General features: G+C 49.8%; 1 protein-coding gene across 2 annotated transcripts in view; it reads left to right on the forward strand.

The window, feature by feature from the left end:
* Positions 1-12,780, forward strand: part of LRRC8A (leucine rich repeat containing 8 VRAC subunit A) — a 38,828-nt gene that overhangs the window by 7,325 nt on the left and 18,723 nt on the right. Inside the window, exon 1 of one of the 2 annotated variants that reach the window (XM_035259728.3) lies at positions 11,011-11,105. The exons of the other annotated variant lie outside the window; for it this stretch is intronic. The gene's annotated coding sequence lies outside the window, so the exon portion shown is untranslated. Of the gene's footprint in view, positions 1-11,010; positions 11,106-12,780 lie in introns of those variants that run through there. 2 annotated transcript variants of the gene reach the window in all.

Consider the following 12,780-nt stretch of genomic DNA (forward strand, 5'->3'; position numbering starts at 1 on the left):
GGCGGGTGGATCACGAGGTCAAGAGATCGAGACCATCCTGGTCAACATGGTGAAACCCCGTCTCTACTAAAAATACAAAAATTAGCTGGGCATGGTGGCGTGCGCCTGTAGTCCCAGCTACTCGGGAGGCTGAGGCAGGAGAATTGCTTGAACCTGGGAGGTGGAGGTTGCGGTGAGCCGAGATCGCGCCATTGCACTCCAGCCTGGGTAACGAGCGAAAATCCATCTCAAGAAAATAAATTAATAAAAATAAAATAAAGTAAAATGCTGTTCCCCTGAGCCCACCACTGCAGACCTGCAGAGTCTGCCCTGGAAGGTTGGGCCCAGGAATCTGCACTTTAAAGAAGCTTCCCCAGCAGTTGGGAGGCTGGTGGGCTACAAACCACGCTGAAAAACACTGACCAGAGGCCATTCTTTCTCCTTAGTCCCTGTCATCTCCTGCAGAACTCATGCCCTTGGTGTGGAAGCAGGGCTGAGCTCCCCACAGGACCGGGGCTGGACAGTGGCTTTTTAGTGGCTTCACTGTGTGTGAGTATGTGTGAGTGTGAGTGTATAAGAGTGTGTGTGTGAGTGTTTGTGTTGGGAAGGCGAGGGGCTTAACCTTCCTCCTTAAGGACATGCGGGGCTGAGGTTTTTAGAAGGGCTTTTACTTCAGGCCACGAATGTTCCCTGCTGTCTTCCAGATAGATGCGTTTCTGTTGCGTCTTGCATCTTGCAGCAAGTTCGTCTACATCTAAACGGCTCTTGAGGGCTTAAAACCTCAAAATTAAATTGCTTGCTGCAATCTAAGCCTCACGCCTAGAGCGACGTTCCACCAGAGTAAAAGTGGCTGTAAAATTCCACAGCTTTCACATGCCACCTGGGTGCCCTCAGTGCAGCTGCCAAACCCACGCCCTCTGACGGGCAGTATGACAAATGCACTGACCAGCAGCGGGGGCGGCGAGCAGGAATCCTGGCCCTGCAGGGACACCTTGAATCTCCTAGCTGGCTCCATGGGTCAGGATCCCTGCGGACAGCCCCCTTCCAGCCCAGAGAGTGGGGCACCAGGCAGCTCACCCTCTGTCAGACCCCCCCAGGCCCCCTGGCCTGCCTAGGGCGTGGCCAGTGCCCAGTCCCCTGGGATCTCAGCAGAAGATGCGTCTGCTGCCTCTCTGGGGTGCTGGTGGCCACACTTTATAACCTGTCTAGGAAGGCAGTGCTGGTTTTCGTAACAGGTTAAGACCTGCAAACTGTGTGTGGCTGTGACTCCATGTGTAAGTATGAGTGTTTGTTGGCTGGATGAGGCGTTCCCACCTGTAATCCCAGCACTTTGGGAGGCTGAAGTGGGAGGATTGCTTGAGCCCAGGAGTTTGAGACCACCCTGGCAATATAGCGACCTGTCTCTACTAAAATTTTTAAAAATGGCCAGGCACAGTGGCTCATGGCTGTAATCCCAGCACTTTGGGAGGCAGAAGCGTGTGGATCACAAGGTCAGGAGATCAAGACCATTCTGGCTAACATGGTGAAACCCTATCTCTACTAAAAAAAAAAAAAAAAATTAGCCGGGTGTGGTGGCATGTGCCTGTAGTCCCAGCTGCTTGGGAGGCTGAGGCAGGAGAATTGCTTGAACCTGGGAGGTGGAAGTTACAGTGAGCAGAGATTGTGCCACTGCACTCCAGCCTAAGTGACAGAGTGAGACTCTCATCTCAAAAAAAAAAAAAGAAAAAAAAAATTAGTCTGGGTGCAGTGGCTCACACCTGTAATCCCAGCACTTTGGGAGGCCAAGGCAGATGGATCACCTGAGGTCAGGAATTCAAAACCAGCCTGGCCAACATAGTGAAGCCCTGTCTCTACTAAAAAATACAAAAATCAGCTGGGTGTGGTGGCACACGCCTATAATCCCAGCTACTCAGGAGGCTGAGGCAGAAGAATCACTTGAACCTGGGAAGTAGAGGTTGCAGTGAGCCCAGATTGTGCCACTGCACTCCAGCCTGGGTGACAGAGTGAGACTCCATCTCAAAAAAGAAAAGTAGTTAAATGTGGTAGCATGAGCCTGTAGTTCCAGCTACTTAGAGGCTGAGACTAGAGGATCGCTTGAGCCCAAGAGTTCAAGGTTGCAGTGAGCCGTGTTTGCACCATTGAGCTTCCAGCCTGGGCAAAAGAGCAAGATCCTGTCTCAAAAAAAATAAAATGGCCTGCCTTCCAGGCCCTTCTGGCCCCAGGGTTCAGACCCAACATTGCCTTCTGGCCCTAAACCCAGAGCTGGGCCCCCTTCCAGAGCTTCCTTATAGCGGTACTTGTGAGACCAGAGGCATCTGAGTGTGGCCTGATGGAGTTCCCTGTAGAGCCCCACTTTCCATGTACCCCTAAGGAAAAGAGGTCTTATCTCAAGAAGTATCTTCAAGGACCTGGGTCCCAGGGGGGTCCAGGAGGCTCACTTGCCTTTGAGGCAGGTTGGCACAATGAAAAGTCAAGCTTAGGGTACATCTTCCCAGCCCTTTCTAGCTGTGTGGCCTTAGGCAGGTTACTGAAGTTCTCTGGGCCTCAGACATCACACCTGTAAAAGAACTGATAAATTCTACCATGATAATAACCGCAGCGAACGTTCCAGAGCCTTACTGTGTGACAGGCACTAGTCCAAAAGCTTTACATGGACTGCCTCATTCTGTCGTCATCACAATCCTCCGAGGAATAGACTCTTCAGCCCAGTTTACAGAAGAGGAAACCAGAACCCAGTGAGATGAAGGGACTTTCCCATGGTCTCATGGTGGTGAGGTGGGTGCCACCTTGCTGGTTTGCATGAAGGTTGGGAGATGGGGCAAGGATGTGATGGGCACTTAGTTGACATTCAGTAACTGGGTGCTCCTGCTTCAGCCTAGCAGGGCGAGGGCAGGTCCTGAGGCTACACCTCCAGTCCTACCTGCTGCCTCTCTGTGCTTGGCTCTGGAGCTGCTGGGGGAAGCCCAGCTGGGTGTCCCTCGCCTGTTGCCCTTCTCCCTAGAAGGCGGGCCATGCCCTTGTGAGTTGGCGTGAGGATGAACCTGTTGTTTCTTTTCTTTTTTGTTGTTTTTTTTTTGTTTGTTTTTTAATCACTTAGGCACATAGTCATCAGGTTGAGGACGAACCTGTTTGGGAGCCCAGCCCAGGTGAGAGCATGGAACGGACCCATGCTCCCCTCCCCCTCCAGCCCTGGCGTCTCCCCTCTTCCTCTCCCCAGGAAGTGAGGGTGTGTCCCAAGGCAGGCAGCACCCCCAGCCAGCAGCCTCTGACTCACCCCAGCTGGGTGTGGGGGCCTCCAGGGCAGTGCCTGCCCTGGGGAGGGTGGAGGCTGTGTGTGCCAGACAAGTCTGAGACCTCTTCTCCGCCTCCAGCTCTGGGACAGAGGAAGCACACAACCCATGGACTGGGTTCACAGGCTTAGAACCCTCCAGGGACAGGGCCCGTCGAGAGTGGCCCCTTCACGTTCCCTGGGAGAGCACTGGAGGCCAGCCTTCCCATCCCCAGTACAGGAGTGGTGCCAGCCTCCCGCCTCCCCTCTTGCCTGGGAAGTTTTCCTGGCCTGGCCTTGTTTGTGCTTTCACAAAAGGCTCTCTATGCCCTGTTTACGCACAGCCCGCCTGCCTGCCACCCAGGTGTGGAAGCCACGCCAAGTCCCCGTGGGCCCACATGGGGTCTGGAATGTGCTGGGGGTCTCCCTCTGGGACAGACGGGACAGCTTGTCATTTCTTGACTCCCTTCCCTGTCTGCAAGAAACATCCAGGGGATGTGGACTGGGGCTGAACCTAAGGACTAGCTCTGAGAGCAGATGGCCCACTCTGCCACCCTGGGGTCCTGGGAGGGTCTCCAGGTGTTGGAGGTTCTGCGAGTCCCAGGAATCCTGGTGGGGGTCTCTGAGTGGTCTGGCCCCTGCTCAGAGATAGTGGTGCTTGAGGCTCAGCCCTCACCCAGGTGAGTCCCCACTGAATTCTGGGAAGGTTGTCTGTGATGGCAGGTGGGACTGTGGAATGGCAGCCTCTGTGCCGGGTGCTGTATTGACACATGATGCCTTATCTTATTTTTAATTCTCACGATAACCCATTTCACAGCTGTAACCCATTTTAGGCTGTAATATTTCCATCTTGCGGTGGAAGACACAAAGGCTCTGAGGCCCCAGTGAGGCAGTGGTTGGGTTGGCATTAGAGTTGCCCAACTCCAGGGCGGAGCTCCTCCCTGCTCTGTTCCCAGGAGATGAAGACCACAAGCTGCTGAGCATGCGTGTTAAGGGGTATGGCAGGGAGAATGGGGCTGACCTGTTTTTAATATATGGATGGCAGCTACTCATAAATTCTTTTTTTTTTTTTTTTTTTGAGATGGAGTCTTGCTCTGTCACCCAGGCTGGAGTGCAGTGGTGCAACTTCTGCTCACTGCAATCTCTGCCTCCTGGGTTCAAGCATTCTCCTACCTCGGCCTCCCTAGTAGCTGGGACTACAGGCGCCTGCCACCATGCCTGGCTAAGTTTTGTATTTTTAGTAGAGATGGGGTTTTACCATATTGGCCAGGCCGGTCTCGAGCTCCTGACCTTGTGATCCGCCCACCTTGGCTTCCCAAAGTCTGGGATTACGGACATGAGCACCTGACCTTATAAATTCTTTTTTTTTTTTTTTTTTTTTGAGACAGAGTTTCACTCTTGTTGCCCTGGCTGGAGTGCAATGGCTGATCTCAGCTCACCGCAACCTCCACTTCCCGGGTTCAAGTGATTTTCCTGCCTCAGCCTCCCTAGTAGTTGGGATTACAGGCATGTGCCACCACGCCTGGCTAATTTTCTATGTTGTTTTTTTTTTTAAATAGAGATGGGGTTTCTCCATGTTGGTCAGGCTGGTCTCAAACTCCCGACCTCAGGTGATCTGCCCACCTTGGCCTCCCAAAGTTCTGGGATTACAGGCCTGAGCCACTGCACCCGACTTATAAATTATTTTATTATCCTGAGAAACCACACAGTGAGGAAGGTCTTCTGATTTATTTCCAAGTAGTTTTTCTTGGAAAAACTAGATTTACCAGATTTAAATAATAGAAGAACATATAGTGTAGACAGCCTTCTACAATCTTACCACAAGTAGATTTAACGCTATATAGTGCTATGTATAGCTTTCTAAGTTTTTTTCTGTACACATTAATAAGTTTGTTATTGATATAATTTTTTTTTTTTTTTTTGAGACAGAGCCTTGCTCTGTTGCCCAGGTAGGAGTATGCAGCATGGTCTTGGCTCACTACAACCTATGCCTCCCGGGTTCAAATTATTCTCCTGCCTCAGCCCACCGAGTAGCTATGATTACAGGCATGTGTTACTATGCCTGGCTAATTTTTTTGTATTTTTAGTAGAGATGGGGTTTTGCCATGTTGGCCAGGCTGGTCTCAATCTACTGACCTCCGGTGATCCACTGCCTTGGCCTCCCAAAGTGCTGGGATTACAAGTGTGAGCCACCATGCCCAGCTGTCATTCTTGTTTTTAAAAATTGTATCAGTAACATATCAGGCCAGGCCTGTTGCCTCACGCATGTAATCCCAGCACTTTATGAAGCCAAAGCTGGCAGATCACTTGAGGTCAGGAGTTCGAGACCAACCTGCCCAAAACGGCAAAACATTGTCTCTACTAAAAATACAAAAATTAGCCAGGCATGGTAACACATGCCTGTAATTGTAGTACTCAGGAGGCTGAGGCAGGAAAATCGCTTGAACCTGGGAGGCAGAGGTTGCAGTGAGCCTGAGACTGCACCATTGTACTCCAGCCTGGGCGACAGAGTGAGACTCCACCTCAAAAAAAAAAAAAAAAAAAAAAAAAGGCCGGGCATGCCTATAATCCCAGCACTTTGGGAGGCCGAGGTGGGTGGATCACGAGGTCAAGAGATTGAGACTATCTTGGTCAACAAGGTGAAACCTCGTCTCTACTAAGAATACAAAAAATTAGCTGGGCATGGTGGCGTGTGCCTGTAGTCCCAGCTACTCGGGAGACTGAGGCAGGAGAATTGCCTGAACCCAGGAGGCGGAGGTTGCGGTGAGCCGAGATCGTGCCATTGCACTCCAGCCTGGGTAACAACAGCGAAACTCCGTCTCAAAAAGAAAAAAAAAAGACGTTATCCTTTTTTACTAATTTTGTTATTGTGGTAAAATACACACGACATAAAACGTATCATCTTAGCCATTCGTAAGTGTACACTCCAGTGGTATTAAGTACATTCATACTGTGCATCCATCACTACCACCCAACCCCGCTCCAGAACTGTTTTCATCTTGCAAAACTGAAACTCTCTGTGCCCGTTAAATGCTCACTCCCATTTCCTACTCCTCCAGGCCTGGTATCCTTTCTGTTTTCTGTCTATTCACTTATGTAAATAAGTGAAATCATATATCATTTGCCTTTTATAACTGGCTTCTTTCACAGGTGACACATTTTTTGTACTGCTCAGCAACATTCTTTTATGCTTAATATCTCCTAGACATCTTTTGGGTCACTGCCTACACGTCTACAAGGAAGGGATGTTATTCCTGATTTTAAGTTGTAGAAGGTTGGGAGGCTGAGGTAGGAGAATCGCTTGAACTTGGGAGGTGGAGGTTGCAGTGAGCTGAGACCTCACCACCGCACTCCAGCCTGGGCAACAGAGTGGAGTGAGACTCTGTCTCAAAAAAAAAAAAAAATTTGTAAAAGCAGAGCCTTAGGCTAAACAATTTGCATGGGGTCACAGAATTATTTCATGTTGGAGCTGAATTTGGACACACATGTCCCAGACTGCAAATCTCTTGCTCTTTGTGCTCCCTGAGATCCACCTGTGCCTAAGGGAAGGCTGGGGGCTCTCTGGGTTACTCATTTAACCCCCAGGCACAGGGATGCCCTGGCTGTGCCCAGGAACCTAGTCCCATTTGTCCCACCTGCTTGGGCTGCCTTGTGTGAAGTGTCTGTTCTACATGATGCCCACTTGTACATCTCCCTGGGGGCAGGGCAGGAGCAGATAGGGAATGCTTCTGAGTTCTTCAGGGTCCTCGGGCTGAAGAGAAGCAGGTAGAAGGAGAAGCCACCCCTGATGTTCTGGTAACCTGGTAAGACGCGGTAGCTGCTGCTCCCTGCTGAGCCTTCGCTGGTGTGAGGCTGGGAGAGTGCTGGCTCTGTGGGGTAGGAATGCATGATGGTTTCGGTGAGTTGTGTGTGATTAAATGGTTTAAGAAAAGCATAAAAACTAGAACAGATACATCTGTATCCAGAACTCGGCTTTGTCAGACTTAAGTGTTTTGCAGTAATTGCTTCAGACACACACAAACACACACACACACACACACACACGCAAACACACCCACACTTAAATGTGCATATGCACTTAAGTACAATATTCCACAGTTGAAGCCCCTTCCCCAGTGCCATTTTCTTACCTCCTTAGATACAATCATTATCTTGGTTTGGAGACTTTCCATGCATGCTTTTGTATCTTCAGTATACTTGGGTATATACATTGTAGAAAATCTTATATAATGTATGCATCATCTACAACTTGTTTTTTTGAATCAACATTGTTTTTGAGGTTTATCCATATTGATACATGTTACTACAGTTCATTAACTTTAATTGATTTAAAGCATTCCATTGTGTGAGTAGAACAATTTATCCTTTCTCCTGTTCTTTGCTGACTTTTTGCTATTTCAGAGATTCTTCAGTGAGCATGGTTGTGTGGTTCTCAACTATGTGTGGAGCAGCTCTCTGAGATGCTAAATAACCAGGAGAGAAGTTGCTGGGTTGTAGTGTGTGCATCCTGCCTTCTCTAGGAATTCACAGTTATTGCCAGTTGGAGGGAGTGAAATGACATGATATTGTTTTAATTTACATTCCTTGATTACTAACAAGGCTAATAATTATTTCATACATTAGTTCCATTTGCATTTTTCCCTTGTGAATTGCCTGTATGTGTATTTTGCCATTTCCCCGTTGGATTGTCTTTTTCTTTTTTTTTACAGGAGGAGTTCTGTGTTTATTCTGTATATTAATCTTTTCTTTTCTTTTTTTTTTTTGGCAGTCTTCCTCTGTCACCCAGGCTGGAGTGCAGTGGTGCTGTCTTGGCTCACTGCAACCTCTGCCTCCTGCTTTCAAGCGCGTCTCCTGCCTCAGCCTCCTCAGTATCTGGGATTACAGGCACCTGCCACTACATCTGGCTAATTTTTGTATGTTTAGTAGAGACCGGGTTTTGCCATGTTGCCCAGGCTGGTCTCGAACTCCTTACCTCAAATGATCCACCTGCCTCAGCCTCCCAAAGTGCTGGGATTACAGGCATGAACCACCACATGTGGCCTGTTTTAGCTATTCTTGATCCTTTGAAATAGTGATTTTCAAAAATCTTGGGCGCAGTGGCTCAGGCTGGGCGTGGTGGCTCACACCTGTAATCCTAGCACTTTGGGAGGCTGAGGCAGACAGGTCATGAGGTCAGGAGATAAAGCCCATCCTGGCTAACATGGTGAAACTCTGGCTCTACTAAAAATACAAAAATTAGCCGGGCGTGGTGGCACACGCCCGTAGTCCCACCTACTTGAGAGGCTGAGGCAGGATAATCACTTGGACCTGGGAGACAGAAATTGCCCTGAGCTGGGATTGTGCCACTGCACTCCAGCCTGGTGAGAGAGCAAGACAGAGTTTCATTCTTATTGCCCAGGCTGGAGTGCAATGGCACAATCCTGGCTCATTGCAACTTCCACCTCCTGGGTTCAAGTGATTCTCCTGCTTCAGCCTTCCAAGTAGCTGGGATTACAGGCACCCACCACCATGCCCAGCTAATATATTGTATTTAATAGAGACAGGATTTCACCATGTTAGTCAGACTGGTCTCTAACTCCTGACAGGTGATCCACCTGCTTCGACTTTCCAAAGGGCTGGAAATACAGGCATGCACCTCTGTGCCCAGCCAAAAAATCTTTTTTCTCAATTACTTGAGTAACAAATGCTTAATGCTTATAATAAAAAATAGAGGCTATGCGTATGCGTGATGGCTCGCAACATGGTACTCCAGCTTGGGAAGAGAGATACGTTTGGGGTGAAAAGGATAATAAACAGCAGTCTAATCTCACTTCTAAGGTTGTTCAGGGTATGTGTGTATGTAATTTATGGCAGAGGGGTTACCTACTTTTTAGATTTGACATACTGGTCGGGCGCAGTGGCCCACGCCTGTAATCCTAGCACTTTGGAAGCCCGAGGTGGATGGATCACCTGAGGTCAGGAGTTCAAGACCAGCCTGGTCATGATGGTAAAACCCCATATTAAAAAAAAAAAAAATAGATTTGACATACTTTGAACATTTCCTCTTACTATCATTCAATAAGTCTTTTTTTTGTTTTTATTTTTGAGATGGAGTCTTGCTCTGTTGCCCAGGCTGGAGTGCAGTAGTGCAGTCTTGGCTCACTGTAACCTCTGCCTCCCGGGTTCAAGCCGTTCTCCTGCCTCAGCCTCCTGGGTAGCTGGAATCATAGGCGTGCACCACCATACCCAGCTGATTTTTTAATTTTTAGTAGAGGTGGGGTTTCACCATGTTGGCCAGGCTGGTCTGGAACTCCTGACCTCAAGTGATCTGCCCGCCTCAGCCTCCAAAGTGCTAGGATTACAGAGTGAGCCACCACACCCAGCTGTTTATCATTTTGTATCTTGCTTTTTTTCAGAATGGCAGTGTGTGAAGAGCTACTCCGTTCCACTGAACCGACCCTGTCACTGCAATCTTTTTTATTTTTATTTTGTTTTATTTTGGTGCTGTAACTGTCAAGGCTGGGCAGAGGCCTGGGCCCACCCACCCCTTGGTCCACTTTTTACACAACGTGGACACAACTTTGACGGTTTTTGCTGCTCCTTTCTAGACAGGGAAACAGAGACCCTGGGAGAGAAGCTGTTCCACAGCTCCTGTCACTGCATTCTAATGGCTTCTTTTTTGTTTTGTTTTTTTTTTTTGAGACAGGATCTCTGTCACCCAGGCTGGAGTGCAGCAGTACAATCATAGCTCACTGTAGCCTTGACCTCCTAGCTCAAGCAATATTCCCACCTCAGCATCCTGAGACCCTAGAACTACATGCACTGCTAATTTTTTGGTAGAGATGGGATCTTGCTATGTTGCCCAGACTGGTTTCGGACTCCTGAGCTCAAGTGATCCTCCTACCTCTGCTTCCCAAAGTACTGCGATTACAGCTGTGAGCCACTGCATCTGGCTTCTGGTAGCTTCTTTTTAACCAGGGTGTTAAAAAGAAGTGCTTGTTGTCCACCTGCTGTGTACCAGGCCCCACCTAACTCTGTCTCTTTGCCAGGTGTCCTGGAGCCCTCTGATGGTTTTCCTTCTTCCATTTTCAACCTTAACTCTCAAATGCACATTTCATTTACTCATCAAGTGCCTCCTGAATCTGGGTTGGTCTGGCGAGGCCAGGCCGGGCTAAGTTTGCTCTCCATTTCCTGTTCACATCCACCCGAAGGCTCTCGCTGGCCCTGACACATTGCATGTGTTGAGTATTTCAGGCCCTGGCCTTTTAGCAGCCCTCTAAGGCAGGGCCTACCTGTAGCCCCATTCCAAAGATGGGGTAACTAAGGTTCAGAGAGGTGAAGTCACCTGTCCAGCATCACAAGTAGCAGAGCCAGGCTGGCCCTGGCCTGGCCCTTACCTCCAAGCTCATGTAGCGGGCTTTCTCTCCACCCACCAGGGGTCTTAGACAAGTGGTTTGGGAAGCCCCATTTCTGTGATCTTGACAGTCCTGAGAGTTCACAGGGCATTTGGCACCTTCCCCCATGTTACAATGGGAACCAAGGTGCTGAGAGGGGAAGGCGTCCTGGCTCCTGGATACCACCTCTCCCTCTCTGCCAGCTGGAGGCCGGAACAGTTAGGACAAAGGGTGTCTGGTGGTGGCAGCAGCTCTGCACTCACAGCCCAGCCGTCTGACCTGGGGGTGGGCGGATGAGGGGGAAGGAGGAATCCAGGCTGGGCAGAGGCCTGGGCCCACCCACCCCTTGGTCTACTTTTTATACAATGTAGACACATCTTTGACAGTTTTGCAGCTCCTTTCTCTCCCAGGAGACCCTGGGAGAGAAGCTGTTCCACAGCTCCGACAGGACACAACGCCAGCTGGGAGAGCCAAGCACAGGGAGGGTAAGCAGGGGCACTTCCCATAACATTGAGATAGCCCTGCCACCCCCCCACCTCAAACACTCCCTTCCCTTCTGGGGCATTTTTGACCACACCTAGGTACACCCCATGCATGGCTCTAAGGTGGAATCTGCTCCATCTAAGTGGCCCACCCTGGAAGTGCTGCCTGTCTGGGCCCACTGCAAATCCAGGTTCGAAGGCCACCTCTGTCACTTCCAGGCTGTGTGAAGTTGGGCAGAGGATTTCTGTCTCCGAGCCTGTTTCCCGGTTAAAAAATGGATATTGGCCGGGTGCGGTGGCTCACGCTGGTAATCCTAGCACTTTGGGAGGCTGAGGCGGTTGGATCACGAGGTCAGGAGTTCAAGACCAGCCTGGCCAAGATGGTGAAACCCTATCTCTGCTAAAAAAAAAAAAAAAAAAAAAAAATACAAAAATCAGCCAGGCGTCTATAATCCCAGCTACTCGGGAGGCTGAGGCAGGAGAATTGCTTGAACCTGGGAGGCAGAGGTTGCGGGGAGCTGAGATCTCGCCACTGCACTCTAACCTGAGCGACAGAGCAAGACTCTGTCTCTCAAAAAAAAAAAAAAAAGGACACCAGGAATATTACTCAACCTTCAAAAAAAGGACATTCTGATATGTGTTAGACGTGGGTGAGCCTTGAGGACATTATATTAAGTGATAGAGCCCATCACAAAAGGACAAATGCTGTGCGATTCCACTTACATGAGGTCCCTAGGGAGGCAAAGACAGGAATTGGAACGGGGTGCCAGGAGGCGATGGGGGGAAGGGGCATCGTGATTAATGGGTGCGGGGTTTCAGTTTGACAAGATGAACAGAGTTCCATGTATGGTGGTGATGTTTGCACAACAGTGAATGTGCTTCATGCCACTGAACTGTACCCTTAAATATGGGCAAGATGGTAAATTTTAAGTTACGTGAGTTTTATGACAGTCTAAAACTGGGAAAAATATGGACTGGAAACAATGGCACCTCCTGGCTTGTGGGGAGAATCTGGCCTTGGCCTTGATTGTCTGTTTCTTAACCGGAACTGTTCTCTTGTGGGTGTCTGGTCTTCTGCAGTCCTGAGCTCCTGGGTGGGTCCCTGCACTGGGCCCCTCCGTGGGGATTCCTCAGGGCTGGGCGGGGAGAGGAAGGGCCCAGGTTGCTTGGCTTTAGTTCCCTCCCCTGCCCCAGCCCCAACCCACATCCACCTGAAACTGCTGCCGGCCTCCCCACCACACCTGGGGCCCACGCCCTGCAACGCCCCACCCTACCTTGTCCCCTTTCAGGCACTCTTTGGGAGAGCCTCTGAGTGTATGGAGCCCTTATGTATGCAGTTGACTCCTGTCCTCACAGAGAATCCGGCCTCACTAGGTGCTGAGGAGGTGGAGGAAAGATTATTCCAAGCCTGGGCTGACTGTGCCCCACTCTGCACAAAGCAGTTTAAAAGCATTTGTGGGCCGGGCATGGTGGGTCGTGCCTGTAATCCCAGCACTTTGGGAGGACAAAGCAGGTGGATCACCTGAGGTCAGGAGTTCGAGACCAGCCTGGCCAACATAGTGAAACCCGGCCTCTACTAAAAATACAAAAAAAATTAGCCAGGCATGACAGCACACACCTGTAATCCTGCTACTGGGAAGGCTGAGGACAGAGAATCACTTGAACCTGAGAGTCAGAG

The sequence above is a fragment of the Callithrix jacchus genome, chromosome 1, assembly GCF_049354715.1.
Source record: "Callithrix jacchus isolate 240 chromosome 1, calJac240_pri, whole genome shotgun sequence".
In the NCBI taxonomy this organism is placed as follows: domain Eukaryota; kingdom Metazoa; phylum Chordata; class Mammalia; order Primates; family Cebidae; genus Callithrix; species Callithrix jacchus.